The sequence below is a fragment of the Sciurus vulgaris genome (genome assembly GCF_902686455.1).
Source record: "Sciurus vulgaris genome assembly, chromosome: 4".
Lineage (NCBI taxonomy): Eukaryota > Metazoa > Chordata > Mammalia > Rodentia > Sciuridae > Sciurus > Sciurus vulgaris.
In genome coordinates this window covers 18,324,263-18,346,219 of record NC_136464.1, presented here as the reverse complement: position 1 = coordinate 18,346,219, position 21,957 = coordinate 18,324,263, and positions in this window count along the sequence as shown.

Sequence of the window (21,957 nt, the reverse complement as noted above, 5' to 3'; positions counted from 1 at the left end):
TGTACTTTGGAGGATGTAAGAGAAAGGGTTGGTCCACCCTAAGGATAAGTAGTGAAGGAAAACCAGTGGACAGGAAAGGTGATTTTGAAGCAGCCATTATGAGACCTGTCAAGAAGCCAAAAACAGCCCTTGGCTAGGGTTTTGGGTATCAGGAGCATTTGCTGGGAAACTGGGAGGGTTTGATGAGGATACCATTGCTGGTTATCTTGGACTCAGTAATACAGGTCAGGTGTCCATCCAAGGTCCTGAGAAATTGGATGCATTCATTCATTCATTCAACAAATTTATATTAATCTCTTCTATGGCTCAGGCACTATTCTAAGACATTGGGATTATCTATGAACTGAAGAGAATCACATGTGCTTTTAATGACCAACTGCTTGTCAGCAAAGTCCAGATGAAAGATGTCTACCACTGCAATGATGAATGAAAGGTCAAGAGGCCTTTCTAATGCTTTCCACATTGAAGCTTGCCATCATTCATGCTCTCGGTCTCAGTTTTCCCTTCCATAAATTGGAGCTTATTCCTACTTTACCCATCTAGTAGCAATAGAGGAAACAAATAGATAATCAAGAAGAAAGAATGCAGTATTCATCAACAGCATACTCTCTCCTTGCTTTAAGCCTCTTTTCCTGAAAACTTTTATATAATTGCCAATAACACGTTGCTCAAGAGAGCGGGTGAGGACATGCTGTCTGTTATTCTTCATTTCAGCTCCTGGACTCCTGCTCTCCAGAGGGGCTGGCAGATGATTAACAAGTCATCTGATGAATATGCAACATGATTCGAGTTTAATAAGTCCCGCAGCTGTTGGGAACTTGACAAGGAAAACAAAGCCATAGAAATATGTGATATTGAAAAACCTCCTGCCCAACTTCACAGATCTCCCAAGGGGGGGTCTCCCAGACACAAATGTCCTGGGCTATTCCTGAAGCACAAGATGTGCTGGTGTTGGGCCACAGGGACCCTGTCAGTGCCCACTCTAAAGACATCCTCTTTCCCCTTGTAATTTGCCTTCTTATCCGTCAATCTCTCAATTCTAAGCATGTGCACACATACTGGTTTTTTCTCAAGTCTGAAGTAGGGGGCACCGGGGAAAGAGCTAGGCTCCTAAGACAGACCTGAGTTAAAATGCTGCTTCTCCTCTTTATAGATATGCAGTCTCGGCAATTCACTTGACCTTTTAGAGTTCCAGTGTTATTTTTAGTAAAATAGGCATAAGAACATCTAACCTCTGGTGTTGTGATAAGGATTGTTAGAAGAGTGCTTAGAATATAGTAGATGCTGAATAAGCAGTCATTATTATGCTAATTAATATTATCATCTCTTCACCATCTCACACAGGAGAAAATCAAATTCTCCCTCTGAATTTTTGTAGATATTTGTTGATTTTCTTGTCCTGCATCTATTGTCCTCTCTTCTGGTATCAGATTCATAATTTTCCTCTTCCCTGATGCATATGGTACAGATGAAACAGACTACTTTCAGTCCATAGATGGGCCACAAAAATTGATTCTTAGGAAGGCATGCGGCCCAACCTAAGCCAAGAGATGCTTTGGTTGGAACTACTAGATAAAGGAAGTCTTGTTAGGGATGTACCTCAAGTGGTAGAGCACTTGCCAGCATGTACAAAGACCTGGGTTTAATCCCCAGCACTGGATAAATAGAGAAAAGGTGATCTCATTTTGTCTGGACTTCAGTTTGGGAAATACAAATGTGGAATTATTAGGGGAGAAGGGATGGTTGCAACCAATAAAGAAGCAGAGCTGTTCTGAGCACATTTGCCTCAAGTCCCCGAATCTCAGTCCCTAAAGTCCTAGAACTTTCAGCCACACAAGGAACAAATTTATGGTGTTTAAGCCACTTTGACTTAGTTTTGTCAAGTTTGGTCACACTCAAACTAAATGGTTCTGACTTTGTGCATTTTACTGTATGCAAATTATAATAATACAAATATAAATTCATATCAACATTCCCCCCCCCCCCCGCGTTTCATATAGCTCAACATATCTTCTTAGGAACAATTCTCATTGCCACTTCCATTTCTCTATAACTCATTCTTGGCCCATGAATGTGGACCAAGTGCTAAAAGCAGCCAGTTCACACCACCTCCTACACAGTATCTGTGACTTGACACAGTCTTGCATATTCTATGAGGTTAGTGGATGCATTTCACTCTAACAAAACTAGGTGGTTTTTAATGTCTAAAGATACACAGATTACAACATTTGTAGGCACTGATGTTTGCTTTCTCTTTTCAAGATTATTATTTCAAAATGTGGGGATTTCCCAGGAAACATTAAGGTTTTGTTTAAGTGCAAACTACAGTTTAATTCTGCAAATCAAAGGGAGTTTATGGGGCTCTTGGAGGGAAATGCACACTGTACCAACCACAGTCAAACCTCTTCCAGTGAAGCTTGCTGACATATGGTCATATTTACGTCCTTGTTATTCCTCGGTAGAGTGTCATTTGTGCTCTGCATTTCTCATTAACAATTTGATTTATTTCCAGGTCATTCAAGTCTGGGCAAAGCCAATAGAAAGAGTACATTTTCTAAAAAGTATCTCCATGCTGGAGATGTGACAGATAAGCGTAGACAGAGAAGAACCAGAAAGGTCGTGAACAAGCACAGTGGGGCCTTGCCCACTCCCACAACCCAGTTCCAGGAGAAGCAACTGCTGGGAGCATCCTTTTCCCTGTGTTCTTAGTTTTGGGTTCCAGTGACACGTTATTCTGGGTACACAGTGACGAATCTCCTTTATAGTTACTTATCCTCTTTACCTCCTATTCCGTATCATAGTTTACTTACGTTTTGACTTCTTCACTAGAAGAAAAGCATGTTACAATTTCAACATGTACACACTTTTGAGTTGGCCACATTTTTCATCCTGCCCATGTCACCTTCAATCTGAGTCTGGATTTTCTCATCTTTAAAATGAAGACAGGGCTGATTCAGTGACCCAACACCCATGAAGCCCCTAACCTGGGCTCTGGTCCCTAGCAGGTACTCCACAGGTGTTCACCTCCTGGCTCCTCTGCTCCTTGTAAGATCCCCAAGTACCACACCCAACAGATCTCCCCTTGGTATTCCTCCAGCTGCTGGGAAAACAGCATGTCCTAAATATTTTTGGAATGAATAAGGATGAGTTTCATTTATTAATAAAATTATTTGACTAATATTTGTCTATGCCACTAGACTGGACTAAAATGAACTCATTTTTCTTTCTTTAATAACAGCACAGCCTGGCACACAGTGCATACTAAATAAGCATTTATGGAATGAATGAATGAATGGCCAAAAGACATCATCATCAAAAACAACACTAAGAAGCAGAGTTACATGGGTATGAATGGAGAGGAAGTGTGCATGTGTGAGTGTCTACTTCTATTTCACAATCAGAAAGGGCCATTGTATTAGTTTTCTCCTAAGTTCCATTCCACAGTTTTAGTGTTCTGGGAGAGGCTGGGGGCGTGGAGACGTTGAAATAAAAGACAATGAAGAAAGAAGAAAATTGGGGAAAAGTTGGAGAACAAATGAGAGAAGAGTATTAAAATCTGGCTTGGAGTTCACTCTACAAAAGCCGTCTTCAAAAGACCAAGGCAATCTGGTTCCTAAACACAAAATCTTAGCATGCTAATAAAAGCATGCATTGTTTCATAGACACCGCTCTGTGCTAACTTCATTTGCAGGTGTCGGATCTATGTTCTCTTTTATTATGACCTGTTAACCAGGTGCATTTCCTCCATTGCCAGGAGCAGTACCTGGGCCAGTCTGGCCACCATTTTGGTCCATTGACCACTTAGATTTGCTTTTTCACTATCTACCAGCCCAACCTGAGAAGGAGCTAGAACTCAGGAGATTCTGCCACCTTGGCAGCCTGGCTTGCCCTGTGAGTTGCCCTGGGAACCTGCCTGCCTCTGGGTCCTCAGTGTGGCTCTGTATTCCCCCATGTGACTGTGAAATTTCTACTTCTTTATTTGCTCAGCTTATCTGAGCATTATGACTAGCATAATGTAGTATTTATTGTGTCTCTTTTCTGATTATAAAATGTAAAGATTTGGGGGGGAAATAAACACAGAGAAGAAAATCAAGGTCACCTATAATCCTATTCCCAAGAAATAATGACCATATGAGCATGTACACACACACACACACAAAACCCCTTTTCCTCTCCATGAAACTGAAGTTTTATTCTTCATATATTTGTAATATTTCTGATCTGTTTTTCTTTTCACTAAGAGTACACTGTGAGCATATTTACTCCAACATAAATATTCTGAGTTTTGATTTTAGAAGTTGAAAAATATTCCATGATATGATGTATCATAATTGACTTAATAAATCTCATATTGTTGGGCACAGGGCAGTTTCCCATATTTCACTATTATAAATCAGAATGTCTTCATAAGAAATTCTTAGAATGAAATTACTTGGTCAAAGGCTGCATGTTTTTTAAGAGTCTTGACACACGGTAACAAATTGTCTTGCAAAAACAGCAGATTCATTTCCCATTACAAATATCCCAACACTGAGTACCATACATTTTTTTAATGATTTTTTTAAATAATTTTTAAAAATCCAATGCTATTTCCTGTCATTCTTTATGTTTGGGAGTGTGAGGGTTTCTTTTATGATAAATTTATTAATTCTTTGTTGTCTGTGGGCACTGCAACTATTTTCCTATATTTTTTCTTTTAGTTACATACATGAAATTTATTGATACACAGAAGATATATTAATTTCTTCTCGAACTACAGCATCACTTGAACATATTTCTCTGTTTTAAACTGCTGTCATTACTTTTTCTTTTACATTTAACTTTAAAAACTTTATGATGTGGCTTGTTTTGGTTTGGTTTGGATTTGGGTTTTGCTGTTGTTTAGTAGGCAAAACAAGGAATATTTATAAATACATACTTTTCCCATTGGTGAAGCAGCTGTCTGAACATCATTTACTAAGCAATCCATTTGATGATTGATTTGCAATACTGCATGTATTATGTACTAAATACTGTTTTATCTTTGTATATGTTCACTTATTACTACCTGATAAACCTTATCTAATATTTTGTAGAGCAACACATCCCATAGCCAATTATGTTTATATTTTCTTTCTTTCTTTCAATAAAATGTACTTGTCTGTATCTTCTTTTAAATTGTGTTCTTCCAGATGAATTTTATCATCTTGTTTTACATTTTAAAAAGCTCAATCGGAATTTTCATAGTAATGGAATTTAAAGTTGTGTAGAATACTATTTGAAACCTTGAAACTTTCCATCTGGTAAATATTTTATTCATTTGATCTTTTGAAATATGTTTCTATGTCTTTAAGAAGTTTTAAAAATGTTCCTTTATTTAGGTGGTTAATATATGTTTGATAAGGTTATTTATGGATATTTTCTGTTATTAGCAACCATGTGCATGAAATCTTTAATTTTATGTAATTTGTACAGTTTTCTAATTTTTAGGGTATATTAAAGTGACTTCTGTGTATTCAATTTATAACCAATCAACTTTCTGAACTCATATTAGTTTCATTTTTATTTCAGTTTGATCCATTCTGTGGTTTCTAGGAAGACCATCTCCATTTACAAACAAGGACAACCGTATCCACATTATATGTTGATTTTTAAATTATTCTTATTCTGTCACATTGGTAGAATTTCTAGGATAAATTTTTGTTGGTTTGTTTTTAAGTTAAGAGACTTTCTTTAGAATAGCAGTTTTAGATTCCTAGCAAAATTGAGTGGAAAATAAAGAGAATTTTATTTATCCCCCAAAACACACACACACACACACACACACACACACACACACACACACACACACACCATCAACCTCTCGCACCAGTGTGCAACATTTGTTACAATCAGTGAACCAACATTAGCTTAGCCATATCAACCAAAGTCTATAGTTTACATTAAGATTCACTGTGTTTAAATTCTATGGGTTTTGACAAAGGCATAACATCATGTAATATCCACTACAGTATTTTACAGAATAGTTTCCTTGTTCTAAAATTCTTCTGTGTTCTCTCTACTCATCCCTCTTTCTCCAGAATCCCAGGCAATCTCTGATTTTTTTACTATCTCCATAATTTTACCTCTTCTGGAATTCCATTTAGTTGGAATCTTCCAGTGTGTATCTTTTCAGATTGGCTTCTTTCCCTTAGCAATTTACCTTCAATGTCTCTGCATAAATTTTTGTGACTTGTTAGCTCATTTCTTCTGAGTACTGAATAGACATATCACAGCTTATTTTCCATTCACCCATTGAAGGATAGCTTGGTTGATTTCAAGTTTGGGCAATTATGAATAAAGCTGCTTTAATCAGCTGTGTACAAGATTTGCATGGAAATAAGTTTTAACTCATTTCAGTTTAAGTATCAGGAGTGCAAATCACTGGATTATATGCTAAGATTATGTTTAATTTTGTAAGAAACTGCTAAAATGTCTTCCAAACTTCCCTTTCACCCTGAAAAACTGTCCTGATTTGGGATATAAATTATGTAATTTCTACATAAGTGATCCATTTAAAGCTGCTTGCATGGTGACTATGTAAAGGGCTGATTCCCTCTGAGGGGACATAGGTCCAACACCATAAAGTAATAAACCTTTCAATATAGGGGTGAGAGTCCAGCGAGGGTGTGTATGTGAGAACATATGCCAAGCACTGCACTCACGCAAACATGTGCTCTTTTTAACAAGATATATTTTATTTTTAGTTGTAGATGGACATGATACCTTTATTTTATCTGTTTTTTTTTTTTTTTTTTTTTTTTTTATGTGATGCTGGGGATCCAACCCAGTGCCTCACACACGCTAAGTGTCTTAGTCAGCTATTTCACTGCTATGACTAAATGACCCAACCAGCATAATTGTAGAGGAGGAAAGGTTTAACTGAGGGCTTACGTTTTCAGAGGTCTTAGTCCATAGAAGGAAGATCATGGTGGAAGGGCATGGCAGAGGGAAGCAGTTCACATGGTGATCAGGAAGCACACAGAGAGAGAGAGAGAGAGAGAGAGAGAGAGAGAGAGAGAGAGCGCAACTCTACTCTCCAGATACAAAATATACACCCCAAAGCCGTGCCCGATTCCAATCTCCTCTAGCCACACCCTACCACTTCAATTAATCCCATTAGGGATCAACTCACTAATTGGGTTAAGACTCTTCCAACCCAATCATTTCTCTGAACCTTCCTGTGTCATCTAACATGTGAGCTTTTGGGGGACACCTCACATCCAAACCATAGCACTGGGCAAACGCCCTACCACCGAGCCACAATCCCAGCCCCCATGTCCACTTCCTTCCATTTGTTTAGAACTCCTTTCTCAGAATCACCCACCCCTTTGGAAGTCTTTTCCGAGTCCACTTTTGGAAAGCAGCTTCCTAATACATCAGACTTCATAATCAGAGGCCGTTGCACTGCTGGGACTCTCTCATCTCCTGCTCATCATCAGTCTCTTCAGTCCTGGGAAAGCCACATGCAGCACACAGCTTTAGGCGACAGAAAAGGCTGATGGGCCATCAAAAGTTGTCAGCCTGCTCAGCCCTGAGCAGTGGGAGGCAACAGCAGCAATTAGGTCCAGAATGAGTGCGAACGCAGAAGGGGGTGAGCATCCCCCTCCCACCGGTTGCCAGGCAGCCGGGGCCACTGAAGCCAGCTGGGGCCACTGAAGCCAGCCCCCTGCAGCCCGTTTTTAGCCAGGCTAACAAGGGAGAGGTGGGAGGCATTTTGCTCACCAAATACAGAGCAGGCACACTTGGCAACACAGCAGCTCTGTTCCTCCCCAGATAGATCCCCCAGCTCCATCAAGTCCCCAAGCTCCAGCAGAGGCAGGCTAGAGCTTTAACGCAGACCCTAACCTCAACCAGCATCTGGAGGTCCCACCAGGAGCCATACTGGCAGTGGAAAGGAGTGATGCCCAGGGCCAGGGATAGTCATTGGGGCACAGGGTGTTCCCACTCCTACCTTTAAATCCATCAGTGGGCACACTTTGCTTTATGCCAAAGAGTTGAGGAAAGGGGGTGACAGCTGACTTCAGCTTTATGCTTCTCCATCTGATCCTGCCCTGGCCACTCCTTATGAAGACGGTGTTCAAGAACATGAGATTGGAATCCAGATAGACCTGGTGCACATCCTTGCTCTGCTCTTACTCACTGGTGCTCTTAGAGACTGCACTCACCCTCTCTGTGCCGCAGGTCTCTCATTCATAAAACGATGACAGGACACTGCCCATAGAGCCATCGTAAGGCATTAGTGAGATGGCATTTACAGAATGCTTAGCATGGCCCTGGCACATTTTGGGGAGTTAATTAATGCATGATTAATATTTGTTGAATGAGGGAGTAGGTGAATGGATGAAAGGAGACTGCATTTGAGGGTGGAAAAGTGAACCATAATTAAGTGACTACTCTGAGACAGGCACTGAGCTAGAATGGGGGAGGGGGGTAGGGAACAGAACTCAGATGTCATTCCTGCTGTCATGAACTATATGTGGTACTGGAGCCAGACCTTCATTTCAAAAGGAAATACAGCACAGATAAACACACTTTTTTTTTTTTTTTGGTAACTGGGATTGCACTCAGGGACACTTGACCACTGAGTCACACCCCACCCCCAGCCCTTTTTTGTATTTTATTTAGAGAAAGGGTCTCACTGAGTTGCTCAGCACATCACTGTTGCTGAGGCTGACTTTGAACTCGCAATCTTCCTGCCTCGGCCTTCCAAGTTGCTGGGATTACAGGGGTGTGCCACCGCGCCTGACTGATAAATATACGTTTTAAAGTGGACTTAAGTGCTACATGAAAGCACACAAGAAAGGAACATGATCTGAGGGAGGGCTTCTCTGAGGATGTGCCATTTCTCAAGATGTGATCTCTGAAAGATGCGAGAGGATTAACCATAGTGACATTCAAGAAGAGCAGAGAACATGCATGAGGCTCTGAGGTAGAAGGGAATGTGGTATGGTCAAGGAACAAAAAGGGTAGGGCTGTGCCTTTGCAGTACCCAAATGAGTAGTTGGATTCATGGAGCTAGAAGTCCACGTGAAAGCACCTGTGTCCTCAGGACCCCTCTGTGCCACCCATGAAAGGCATGGGTAAGCCATCCTAGGAAACTAAAAGTGGAGTGAGATTTAGGAAGCAAACCAGGAGAATTTGTTACATCAACCAGGGTATTTCAGTCACTAGTGCTGCATAACAAATAGACCCCAAATGTAGCAGCTTAAAATAACCATTTTACTTTGCTCATGACTTTGGGAGCTACAAATTTGCCAAGGGCTTAGCTCAGCAGAGCTCACTTGAGGTCTCTCATGTCGGCCAGGGCTGCAGTTATCTGAAGGCTCAATGGAGCTGGACACTCAGGATTGCTCACTCACAGAACTGACAGTTGCCACTTGTGATGGCCGGGAGCTCAACTGGGGCTATCAACTGGACTGTCTGTATAAGGCCTCTCCACATGTTGCCAACTGGGTTTGACAGACTAGAACACTGCTCAAGAAACATGGCTGAAGTGACAAGGAACAGAGGGGAGGGTGGCTATGTGGGGGGTGGTAGGAAGACATTTTTCTTCATTTCTTCCTCCCTCCTTCCTTGCTTCATTTCTTTCCTAGTGGGGTAGCTTTTAAGTATGTTTCAAGTATTGCAAGGAAGCAAATATTCAGGAGCGAGAAGACCTGACTGACAGTTTGAGGTTCCTATGAAGGCTGGGATCAGGGTATTCACATCAAGGGTAGAATTATTAGTCTTACAAAGAAGGAGGGCTGTCTTCCAAAGGCTTTCCCTGACTCATTGTCTTCACCATTGTGCATCCTCAGCTTCTCCCGTCCTGAAGTTCTCCAGCAATCAAGCCGGCCTCACTCTCCACACAAAAATACATCAGCAATAAATCAGCCCTCATTCTTCATGTGGTTATGTTTTATAGCCTTGGAAAACTTTAAGTACTTGCTCCCTGCTGTAGTTCTCATAGTGCCTGGTGCAGCAAAACTGAGCTCAGTTAAAGTCTCAATCAATGTGCTACTTATCAGTGCATTTGGGTTACAAACTCAGAAACCCCCAAGGATAGAGACACATCATTGTCTGTCTCCCAGTGTGTGGAAGAGTTCAGAGGCAACATGGGGTCCACAGTAATTTAATAAACCAAACCAGAGACAAATATGCTCCAAATGAATGTTTGTTGAGAGAATGGACCAATAGTGACCACAACCACCTAATCAGCTATCACATGAGAACTTTTCAGATATATCCCCTGATCAACAGTGAGATTCTTCCAAAGATGAAGATCAGACCTGGTTTTGTCCACATTGATTGAGGATCTACTGCTACATGCCAGACACTTTGACTTGGGAAAAATTCATTCCTCCGACTCAACACTTTCCCGAGGCAGTAGATGTTGGCTTCTGTATTATGCATCTTAAATGCCAAATTTCCAGGTGCCTTGTAGCAGGCTGCTTTATTTAGACAGCAAACAAAACTTTTGGTTAGAGGTTTTGAAAATAATGCAATCTATTTTTCCTTTCTCCTAGCTATTTTCCATTCTTATGTAACGTGTGTTCCACAAGATTTGAGCCAAGCAGGAAGCAGAAAGCAGCAGGCACTGTACATCTAATGTGCTCAGAAGCAGGAGGCCAAGGCTCCCTGCCAGCTGGTGCTGGACTTGCCAGTTGACTTTGGACTTGCTGGATCCCTTGGTTCAACAAGTCCACAGCAAAACAAGGCATGCAGGTCAGTTCAAACCCGACCATAGGGATGGACAGACAGAGTGTAGGGGGAGGCCTGAGATCGGGACAGTGCTGATTATTTGCAGAATGGACTTCATTGGTTCACCTTTCCTAGAAGAGGGGATAGTTGAGTCAAGGAGATCTGCTCTGAACTGAGAACCTTTCTTTTGGGTCCCCTCTTCATTTTCTTACTAGGAAATGGGGAGACCCAAGCCAAATTTACCTGACAGAACCACCTCCTGACATTTTTCCCTGTCACTGAACCTCCCTCGCCCAACTCCACATGAAATACAGGAGGCCACAACTGTCAGATTTCTTGTATCCATTCTAACTAGTAGCGCTTTTTCTTGTACTCCTAACCCTTAGAGATAGATACATATTTCTATGTTTAATTGAATACTACTTTTTAATACGTGTTCTTTTCAGATCTTGAAACACACAGTTCAATCATCTTTAATTCAATATAAGGTGTCTCATGATACTCTATGAATCTTCCAATACAAGGAGATACTGTCATTAGCACAAATGGCTGGAGAATACACAGTAAACTTGGTCTTTCACCTGACACCAATGTGAATATGAATCACTTCAGCTGAAATGAGAAAAGTATAAATGGCAGCCTTTGATATTGAAGTGTGATGGGAAACAAAATTATTTTCTTTCTTTGATTTATTTGCAAAGAATTAGAAAACCTTGCCTAAACTTGTCTTCTATGAAGAAAAAGAAGCAAAGTGAATATTCTCCAGCATGGGTCCTCTAGAAGCACAGGAACTTTTCTTTGTTTTGTTTTGTTTTTTAGTTATATAGGACAGTAGAGTCCATTCTGATAAAATTATACATGCATAGAATATATCTTATTCTCATTGGGGCCCCAGTCTCATGGATGTACACAGTGGTGGGATTAACTGTGGTATATTCACATATGTACATAGGAAAGTTAGGTCTGATTCTTCCCACTGTCTTTCCCATTTCTATCCCCACTTCCCTTTGTTCCCTTTGTCTAATCCTCTGTTCTTCCTCTCCCTCTCCCTTATTGTGGGTTAGCTTCAGAACTTTAAGGGGTGCTTCCTGCAACCTGAGAGTGAAAGGAGAAGAGAAAGAACCCCTTTAATATCCATCTGCATAGCAGGCATCAGGTAAGTAGTGGGGAAGGGAAGGAGTTAATCATGTGCTCTAAAAATAGACATGGCTACCTGGGCGCAGTGGTGTACACCTGTAATCCCAGCTGCTTAGGAGGCTGAGGCAGGAAGATCGTGAGTTCAAAGCCAGCCTCTGCCAAAGCAAAGTGCTAAGCAATTCACTGAGATCCCGTTGCTAAATAAAATACAAAATAGGGCTGGGGATGTGGCTCAGTGGTTGAGTGCCCCTTAGTTCAATCCCTAGAACCATCGCCCCCATCAAAAAAAAAAAATAGTCACAGCTATAACGATATCTAAACACTACTGTTCTATGCTACCTCTCCCTTAAAGACAGTGTCTTCATATCCACTGGCTTTCAACAATTTTTTAAGCCACATGTTTCTTAAAAGGATCTATCACAGCTCTCAATGCCCAGTAGAATATATGACGTCATGAAATGTGTGGTACTACCTTATTTTAGCCCTTGATCCTCTTATTTCTTCAATGCCAATCAGTACCAAGTAAAATCAGTATTACTTTATAAGCCATCCTCTTCTTACCTTCAATCTCTCAATGCCTCCCACTGCATAGCCCCTTTAGGTCCTCGATATTCTTATTCCAACCACAAATCTGTGTCTAATTCACTATTTTGAACATAAGCACTTGGGCTAAAAGGAAAGATGAGTTTGAGAATCAGAGAGATTCGAATCTGAGACTCTCTTCTTTCCAGCTGTGTGAACTCTGCAAGTCACCCCGCCTCTCAGAGGCCCTGTCTACTTACCTGCAACACAAGAATAGCAATACTTACTTCACAGAATTGCTGTAAGAACTTAACAGAACTGTCCATGTGAAACCCCAGTCAATTGCAATCAGTCGTTCATGCATGCCAATGCAGTCTGTAATAATGTCTAAAATAGTCTTACTTGAAGTTCAAGTTTTATCTTTTAAACATTTTGAAGTCGAAAAACAAAAAATAGGGTCCTAGCAGTCATTCCTCTTTTTCATTCAATTCATCATTAGTTCTTTCCGAGGGCTGGGACTTCAGTCTCCATTTCTGTGGCCATTCTATAGGGACACTCCCTCACAGACCTGAAGAGCAACAACCCTCTAAGAACATTTAATTTTTGCTTTTCTTCCTGCGGCTCCTGTATCCCTTTAGTTCCCCTGCTTCCCTTATTTCCAATCCACAGTTCCTCACTCACGGCATCATTGCAGGTAAGGAGAATACTAGGGGCTTTATGTCCCTAAAAACACTGAGGGATCTGACATCTGTGAGACATTCAGCCATGTCATAAATTGAGCTGTGTCTCTGTATTAGTTTCTCATGACTGTAACCCATCAACCCAGGCTAGTAGCTCAAAAGAACTCACGCTATCATACAGTTTGTAGGTTAGAATTTCAACATGGTTCCCACTGGGTTAAATCAAGGTATTGACAGGGCTACATCCTTTCTAGAGGCTCTTGGGGAGATCTATTTCCTGCCATTTTCTAACTCCTAGAGACCAAACCACACAATCCATGGCTCCTTTACTCCACCTTGAAAACCAGGAATGTTCTCTCTCTGACGGTTCTTCTATCACATCTGTCCCTGATCCTCCTCTTTTGCTTCCCTCTTCCACTTTTAAGGACCCTTGTGACTTCACTGGACCCACTTGAGAAATCTCCTTATTTTAAAGTGAACTCATTAGCAACTTTAACATCCTCTGCCACCAGAGTTTCTCTTCCCCTTATAAACTAATGTTCCACTGTTGCATGGATTAGAACAGGGATATCTTTGGGAGGTTTTATTTGGCTTACTAAAGTTTTCATTTCTTTTTCTACCTTGAATTACACTATCAAATGTCCTCTTTCATTAATCTTACTTCAATAAATCCCACATCCCATTAAAAGAGAATAATCTTTGAGGTCCTAGGAAAAGGGGTAGGGACAAAACATCCTTCTACATGTCTAGAGAATTTAGTAGTATGCTCTATACAAAGACTAATAGATGACAGTCTTCTCCCCTTTCCATGGAAAAGCAGCTTCCTATAAACTACTAGATATGGGCAAACTTTCCTGGTCCAATATTTGTGGAGGTCTATAGTTTGGTTCAAGCTGTCCATACATGTCATCGTTCCCTGGTATACTCTTTGTCTTCAAATGACAATGAAATCCTTCCAGAACCCAATCTCTGCACCAGACGTGGTCCACATGCAGAATAAATATATTTAGCCCAACCCCTTCAAAGGTCTGATATTTAAGAGTTTGTTTGGGTGAAGTCGTTTTGCCATCACTTTCTGCCTAGCTGCTCTTGGCTTCTGGCATCTTCTTGAGCCATTTTCTTCTCCCAGCATATTGGTCAGTCTCACCTCTTTTATGAAACCTTCTGTCAAGAAGACATTCTTTCCCAGCTTAAATTCAATGCATACTTTAAGACATGCTCATTATTTGATGCAGTTTTTACATAGCCTTGGGATATCTCCTGGGACATTGAATGATTATCTCATTTTCCCTAAACAAAATGCAAGTCCCTCAAGGGCAGAAACTGTCTTCCATTTTTTTCCTATTGCACAAGTCAAGGAGTGGGTGGAGTTGAGGGAGTGGGGTATTGAGTCTTTATATGTAACAAGAAGGAATTGCAGAATTGCTTTGGAAAAAAAGACTGGAAAAATGTGCAGGTCTTTAGTCCTGGTCACAAATAGGTCTAGTTCTACTCAGAATATGAGGATTTGTACTTCCCAGTACCCTTGAAGTTAGGTGTGGGAAATGACTCATTTCACCCAGTGAACATATGAGCAGAAATGACAGTCATTTTTCTGAACATTTTTTGAGTATATAACGTGTCCTTCCTTCTTGTCCCCTTTTCAAGTTGACTAGCTAAAATTAGGTGTGGAAGCTCAAAAGCCAGTGACCCAGAATGAAGCTCCCACTGAATTGAGATGGACCTGGAGCAGAAAAGAAAATTAGATCTGGTCCATTACATTTGTTACAATTAGTGGGCCCATGTTGACATATATTAACTAAAGTCCATATTTTTTCACATTCCCTTAGTTTTCACGTTGTGCCTCTTTTCTGTTCCATGATTTCACCCAGGATACCACATTACATTTAATTGCCCTAACACTTCTGGGCTCCTCTTGGTTATGACAGTTTCTTTGTGTTTCCTTGCTTTTGATGACTTCAATAATTTTGAGTAACACTGGTCAGTGATATTGAAGGATGCCTCCCTATTGAATTTGTCTGATGTTTTCTCATGATTTCATGATTAGACAGGGGTTATGTGTTTTGAGGGGAAAGAACACAGTGATAAAGTGCTGTTTTCATCCTATCATATAAAGGCTATATATTGTCAACATGACATGACTATTGATGTTGACCTTGACCACCTGGCTAAGGTATCATTTTTTTTAGATTTCTCCATTGTGAAGTAGCTCTATATTTAGCCCCGATTATATTCTGTACTCTTTGAAAGGAAGTCACTATGCATAGCTCTTACTTAAGGAGTGGGGACTTTGGTTCCCCCTCTTTAGGGGGGAGTATACATATATTATTTGTTGTTTCCTGCATAGGTGATGTATCTTCTTCCCCACTTATCAATTTATATGAAAGTTTATTTGTATCAGAATGGTCTTATGAATATTCATCATGTATTTGGGGTTACATTCTAATACTACTCTATTTAGTCATATTGATACTACATTCTAGTCCTCTCTTGATGTGCCAAGTCATGGAAGAGTTTACTATATATGTCCACTTTTTAAAAATCAAGTTAAGAGCTTCCTTAGAAGGCATGACTTTTTCTACCTCATTCATCATTCTGAGGTCAAAGGAAAATTCAAGTTAATACAAGGAATGATCTCTTTATTCTACACTAAATCTGCTTCTTTAAAAGTGTAGAAGATATTATGGACTTTGAGTATTAATGCTTCTCATATATAGATGATTGTGCTTTTAGGGCCCAGGAGCAGATGAAATCCTACCCTAACCATTTCCCCTCTTGCCCACAAACCACTTTTTGGAGACCAGAGAGGAAACTGATCTTGACTGTACCATTGAGGTTTGAAGATTGACAAATTTGAACTCATTAGGGTAGCAGAGAGCCCAACATGAGCCAAAGATAGCCATATTGCTAGTCTTCCGTTATGCCCTTATTCTAACCCAGACTGGCCCTTAACAACCAAGCCTGCCTCATAATCATGCCCTTGGAAACTCTAAAATTCATTTTCAATCTTGCTTTTCCTTTAGAAGAGGATCTTAATAGCATTCTGACTGTGACCTTTGAAAGTCCAAAATTTAAGGGGAAAGAATGATAGAAAACTGACTCCTCAAACACATAATACCATTCAATTATTAAATACAGAGCTTGAGTAAACACCAGATTGAATTACTCTGGGTTGCATCAGAAGCATAACTTCAGGAACATAATGTTGTAACTTAGCCATAATTCCTCAGTGTTGAACTTGGCTTTATATTGAGTACAGTGTTCAGGTATAGTGGGCCTGCCTGCTTGAACTAATCTCCATGACACATACTTGGAAAACTTGTGGTCTGCTTCTTCAGTGGTGGTACAGAATTATGTTTCTAAGTAGCAGCAAATCCCTTGTCAAAAAGGGTTTTTTTAAACCTCAGAGACTTGTTAGCGCTGGGTAACTAATAATAAGAAAATACTTGCAGATTAAGAGAACTATACCAATGCTAAGATTGTCTGACATAAAATAGGTAGGAATGTGCATGTGTGCATATGTGCACATAAACACACAAGAACTTTTACACTATAAAAATGTGAGGAAGACTTTCTCTCAAGGCAACCTGTCTTATTTTGTGTGTTCATTTAGTAATATTCCTAAATATTAGAAGTATTTAAGTACCATACTCAATGCTCATAAAAATTCACAATTAGTAAGTTTCAGAAAACACAAACTTATTAAAATGTCTTATTTGGACATTTTTGTTTATTTCTCAAACTGTGTTTATACAAAAAAATCATCGTATGCATGCATCCTCTACTTAAGAAAACTATTACCCAGAGTTCTAGCCTATGAAGTGTGTGCTTCCAACAGCCAAGCATTGAGAGCCTTCTAGTCTTAGAACCAGAGGGTCAGCATGCCTCTGTCAGAGCATTGATCTACAACCCAAGCAAGAGACAATAAGTCAAATACAATTTTGAAAATGTAATATGTCAATTTAAAACTGCTGTTCACAGAGGGTTAGAAAACCAATTTTCAGAGGAGCAGGTCAGAAGTGGTAAACAAATTCCCACGGCTAAGCAGTTGCTGATGTAAATTGTCTGAAATGAAAGATATTTATTCATGACCACAGTGGGTTCAAAAAATTAATTCAGAGAAGTTTTTTTTCACCTTCCCTGGAGTATGCAATTCTTAAATAAATGATCAATAGCTGACTTGAGCCAAATAGAAGGACTTGTCCAGGATCAGGCAGGTAATTACTTACAGTGATGAGCCGAGGAAGTAAGACAGCCAGGGACACAGTGGCATTAATCATGGCTTGAAACCATTTCTCCCCTTCTAGCTGCATCATCTGAAAAATCACTGAACAACTTAGTCCACTAGGAAATTCATAGATCAGAGTGTGTATTTCAGATCCCTCTGTTTTCAGAACCCCCAGAGCAGGCAGAAAAGATTGTTAATGGGAGGCGATATCATTTTGTACCTTTTAAGAGACATTGGAGCTACTGGTTAGCTGAGGGAGACTGAGTACATGGGGGTTGAGGAAGGGGAATGAGACGTGAGCAATTTGGGCCTGTAAATATCTGTTTAGTTCCCTGGTGGGAATTGAGAAGAGAACATTTGCTTCATTTAGTCCTCAGAACAAAATACCCACAGCTGGAACCCAAACTTTCTGCCTCTATAAGTGAGGCCAAGACGAAAAGGCTAATGTGGAATCAGTCTGGCATTTCAGCCCTGGAAGTTCCTTTATTTGTTCCCAAGGGTGACTCACTGACAGGTCTATGGAAGAAAATGGCAGGACGTCAAAGCAGAAGGAAAGGAACCCTTGATGTGCGGATATAGTGACCCCACAAATTCCACGTCTAGGAATCCAAGTATAGCTGAAGTTAGAACAGTAAACAATCTAATGCCCATCACTAGGGAGGCAGGCTAAAAAAAGTGAATATTCTGTAATTAGAAAAACAAGATAGATGTGTGTGTGTGTGTGTGTGTGTGTGTGTGTATCTGTGTGTGTGTGTGTGTATGTGTGTGTGTAGTGCATATGTTGTATGGAATGATTTTCAACATGAATTATTAAGTGAAAAAAAGCAAGAAGCAGAGCAAGATGTATAGCTTATTTCCACTTGTAGAAAAATATATATTTATAAACATTTTATATTGTTATCATTCCACATACATAGATAATTTCTGCAAAACGCCCAAAAACTACTGACTTTGAAAAATTGGGAAGTCTTGAAAATGAGGAGAGGGATTTATGTTTTCCTTCATGTTTAACTTTTTTCTTACTGCAAATGTATATTGATTATAAAATTAAAACACATTTAATAAAAAGCTTCCTTGTACTAAGAGGAACATCAGTCTAGTAGTCTGTAGCCCTTGGTGATTAAATCTTTAGTCACTAATGACCAATGAGAAATTACTGAAATCCAAGGTGTTTTAGGTGGATTCTGTCATTTACTAGTTCTATGACCTTGGTTAAGTGTGGGAAGCCATCCTTATCTAGCAGAATCAGCCCATGGGACTCAGATGTCTGACTTCTAGGAACTGCCAGGAAGCATGTGGTGCTGCGTGGGAGTGGTTCCCTGTCTCCTTCTGGAATATTCCCCTAAGAGAATGGCTCCCCTAACTCCACCCTATCCTGTCCATCACAGAAACTCCTCCAGGTCTTGGCACCCTTTTCCTGTGTGTCTATACATAAAAGAGACTTGGGCTACTTCATGTTGTAAGAGGCCAGAGCTGGTATGACCAAACCTATAATGCCCTCCTCATTTAAAAAGAGTATTGGTCCTTGTGCGTTTATTGAGTAGATAAGTTTATGGGTAACTGATTGATAAACAGCCAACATCATCCTCCAGCAGTTAACCCTTTTCTCATCCGCTCGGGATGTGGCTGAAAGACCCCCACAGATAAATGCCTTACAGAATTTTTTAGTAAGTTAGTAGGTCAGACTAGATTTGGGATATTCAAAGAAGAGGGCATGTCTGCTGCCTTGGGTGTGGAAGACCAGGGAAGAAGTGGCAGGATTCCAGGTGCTGTTGCCTGTATCTCTGCTTCAAGGATTAGATGAAGATTCAGCCTCATCTAATCTGTTTATATGATGCTTCCATATAGATTCTAGCTAGAATAAGGATTCTAAAGCTAAAATAAATTGAAAAATAAAAACTCCTGTGAATGCAAGAGATGCATTTCTAACATTAGTTAGCACTCATTGAGTCCTGTTGATACACTGAGCACCAAACCAACAACTTTATGTGCAGCATTTCTATTAATCCTTACAATAATTCTATGAAGTACATACTATTGCCATTCCCACTTGAAAGTTAAGGAAGCAAAAATAACCTCTCTTGCCCTGACTGATATCCCACAATAGGAAAGTACTGAAGCCAAGAGAACAAATCAAGATCTCCGAAGTCCGCTTCCTCGATGACTATGAGATACCCTGTCAGGCATCAGAACAGGGAGAGTGTACTCCTGTCTCACCAAGCCCACCAGGAGGCTCACAGGATGATAAGATGGTACACGCTTGGCCACTACTGCTCACAGAATGGTTTGAGAATAAGCTGCGTCACCCGGGAGCTTTCAAGAAAGACAAAATCGTGGGCTCCACCCAGGCTGACTAAGTCAGCAACTCTGGGGGTAAAGTCCTGCCATTTGAATTTTAATGAGGTTCCCATGGAATTCATAGGTTCCTTCAGGTCTGGGACGTAGTCTGAACATCACTACCAGATTCTCAATTCAAGTTCAGTGGCCATCAAACACCACCCCTTCTGAACATTAGAATCACCCGGAACATTCTTTAAGACTATCAATGCTCCAGCCCCACTTAATTAAACCTTAGGGGCAGCCTGGAAGAGTTCATTTTTTGTAACTACCTGGATTATTCCAACATGCAGCCAAAGTTAAAAACCATCATTCTAGACCTAAAATTTCAAAGACCAGTGAGTTTTTGGCTGCATGAAGTCATTTGGGGAGCATTAGCAATACTGATGTGTAGGCCCCCTGGGGTTTTGTTTCAGTTGTTCCGGAGAGTGGCCTGAACTTGGGACTTTTTAACACTCCCCAAGCAACTTGAACCTACAACCAGTTAGGAACTACTTTAGGAGGAGGGAGGGCCCAGCTCAAACCTGACTTCCCTTCCACCTGGTTCATCCACCCAAACAGAAGCAACAGACACCTGAGGCTAATGACAAAGATTCCAGTGGATTTCCACCAGCACCTAGCCACCCTGAGCAAACTCCTAGACCAGGAACTGTAAGACACTTATTTGTCAACATGGCCACAAAGTAAAAGTTCTGCTGTGTTTTCACTTCCTCTTGACTCCTCCAAACCCTCAGACTGGTAAAATGAGTACAGATACTGCAGTTTGTGAGCTTGACACTTATTTAGCTGTAACCTCAGAAATCTGATTCATCGTTCCCAGGGAACATCTAAAATTGCAGCCTGTTGAGAAGGAGACGCTCAAAGGAAATAAACTCAGACCCAAAGTACTCCTGAGAAAATTATGCCTTTGGGGAAGAACAAAGCATCATACCTTTTAATGAACAGGATATATTTGCTTGGGTCTCATGTTAATTTAGAACTCATGCTAATCCCGGTTGAGGAATCAAAATTTGCATTTATATAGAAGCTGAATACTCTATCAAAAGACATCTGTCCTGAAATTCTATTTTTCTATAGGAATCATGAGGTCAAAAATGATAGCATCTTTGGGTATTGGACAAAGGATAAGCATGTAACTCGGAGAGATTCAAGTTCAAGTCTGTCCTCTACTTTTTACTACTTAGGTAAGTTATTCCATCTCTCTAAGGTACAACTTCCTCATCTATAAAATAGGGATAATATCTCTTTCATGGGTAGATAGATAATAATCAAACTGATTGCTGTGCATACGTCTTCTCACACAATGATTCAAAAGCTGTAGGCACCAAATTAATGTTTGTCTCCATCTCTTTCCTTGCCTGCTTTTTTCAAACAAATAGGAGATGAAATGGATTTATTTCCATTAATTGAAACCCATTCTGGTTCCATAATGGGCAGCTGTCAGATGTCACCTACACTGATCGAGGCCAACATTCTGCTTTTGGGGAGTCTTATGAATTCTCTAGGCTCTTCATCAAGCAGAGACTACCATGATTTATACTGGAGCAAATGAGCATCAGAAATTAAGGAGCAGTAAGAGATGGAGAGACACTCAAGGAGGAAATAAGACTAAGAAATCAGAAACCGAAAAAGTGGAATAAACATGATCCAATTTACCTGCAAACTTAACCACCCCAGACTTTCAGAAAAACATGCAGTCTAATGTTTACTTCTCAAGTCCCAGGTTCCCAGTCTTCCCATGTTTGACTGTCAGGTACTCTCTGCCTAAGAAATATGCTTTCAGAAATCACTGAAAACTCACTGTAAACAAAGGAGTGGTAAGACTGGGTTGGTGAGCATGAAACGAGATCAGTCCCATGAGGAAGACTTCTGTTGAGCCAGAGCCAGGAAGTCACACACACCACCATGTTGCTGGACTCTGCAGGAGCCCAGGGTAGCAGCCTCCCAGCCTAGCAACTGTCTGTTGCCTTCTACTCTGAAGAACGTCTTCCTTGGCTGTGTCGATGCCACTTGTACATACAGGGACTTCCTCTTGGACATCTGGCATCTGCTTCCCAGTCTTGTCTCGTGTTTCTCGTCCTCTGGTCATCCTTTGTATGCCGTGTTCTCCCACAAAGAAGAGAACAGAGCTGAAGTCATAAAGCTCACACCTCGCCCTCACCCATGAGTTCCAGGATAGCATTTACAGGACTACCCCGGGGCCATTCTCCACTCTGAGCTCCTCTCCTGAGCTCCAAACTTGAATATTCAACTGCCACCAAAACCTGAATCCAACATGTCTAAAACTTAACCAGTATTTTCCCCCAGATTTGTTCTCTTTCCTATCACTTGCACCTCAGTCAAAGAAGTCTC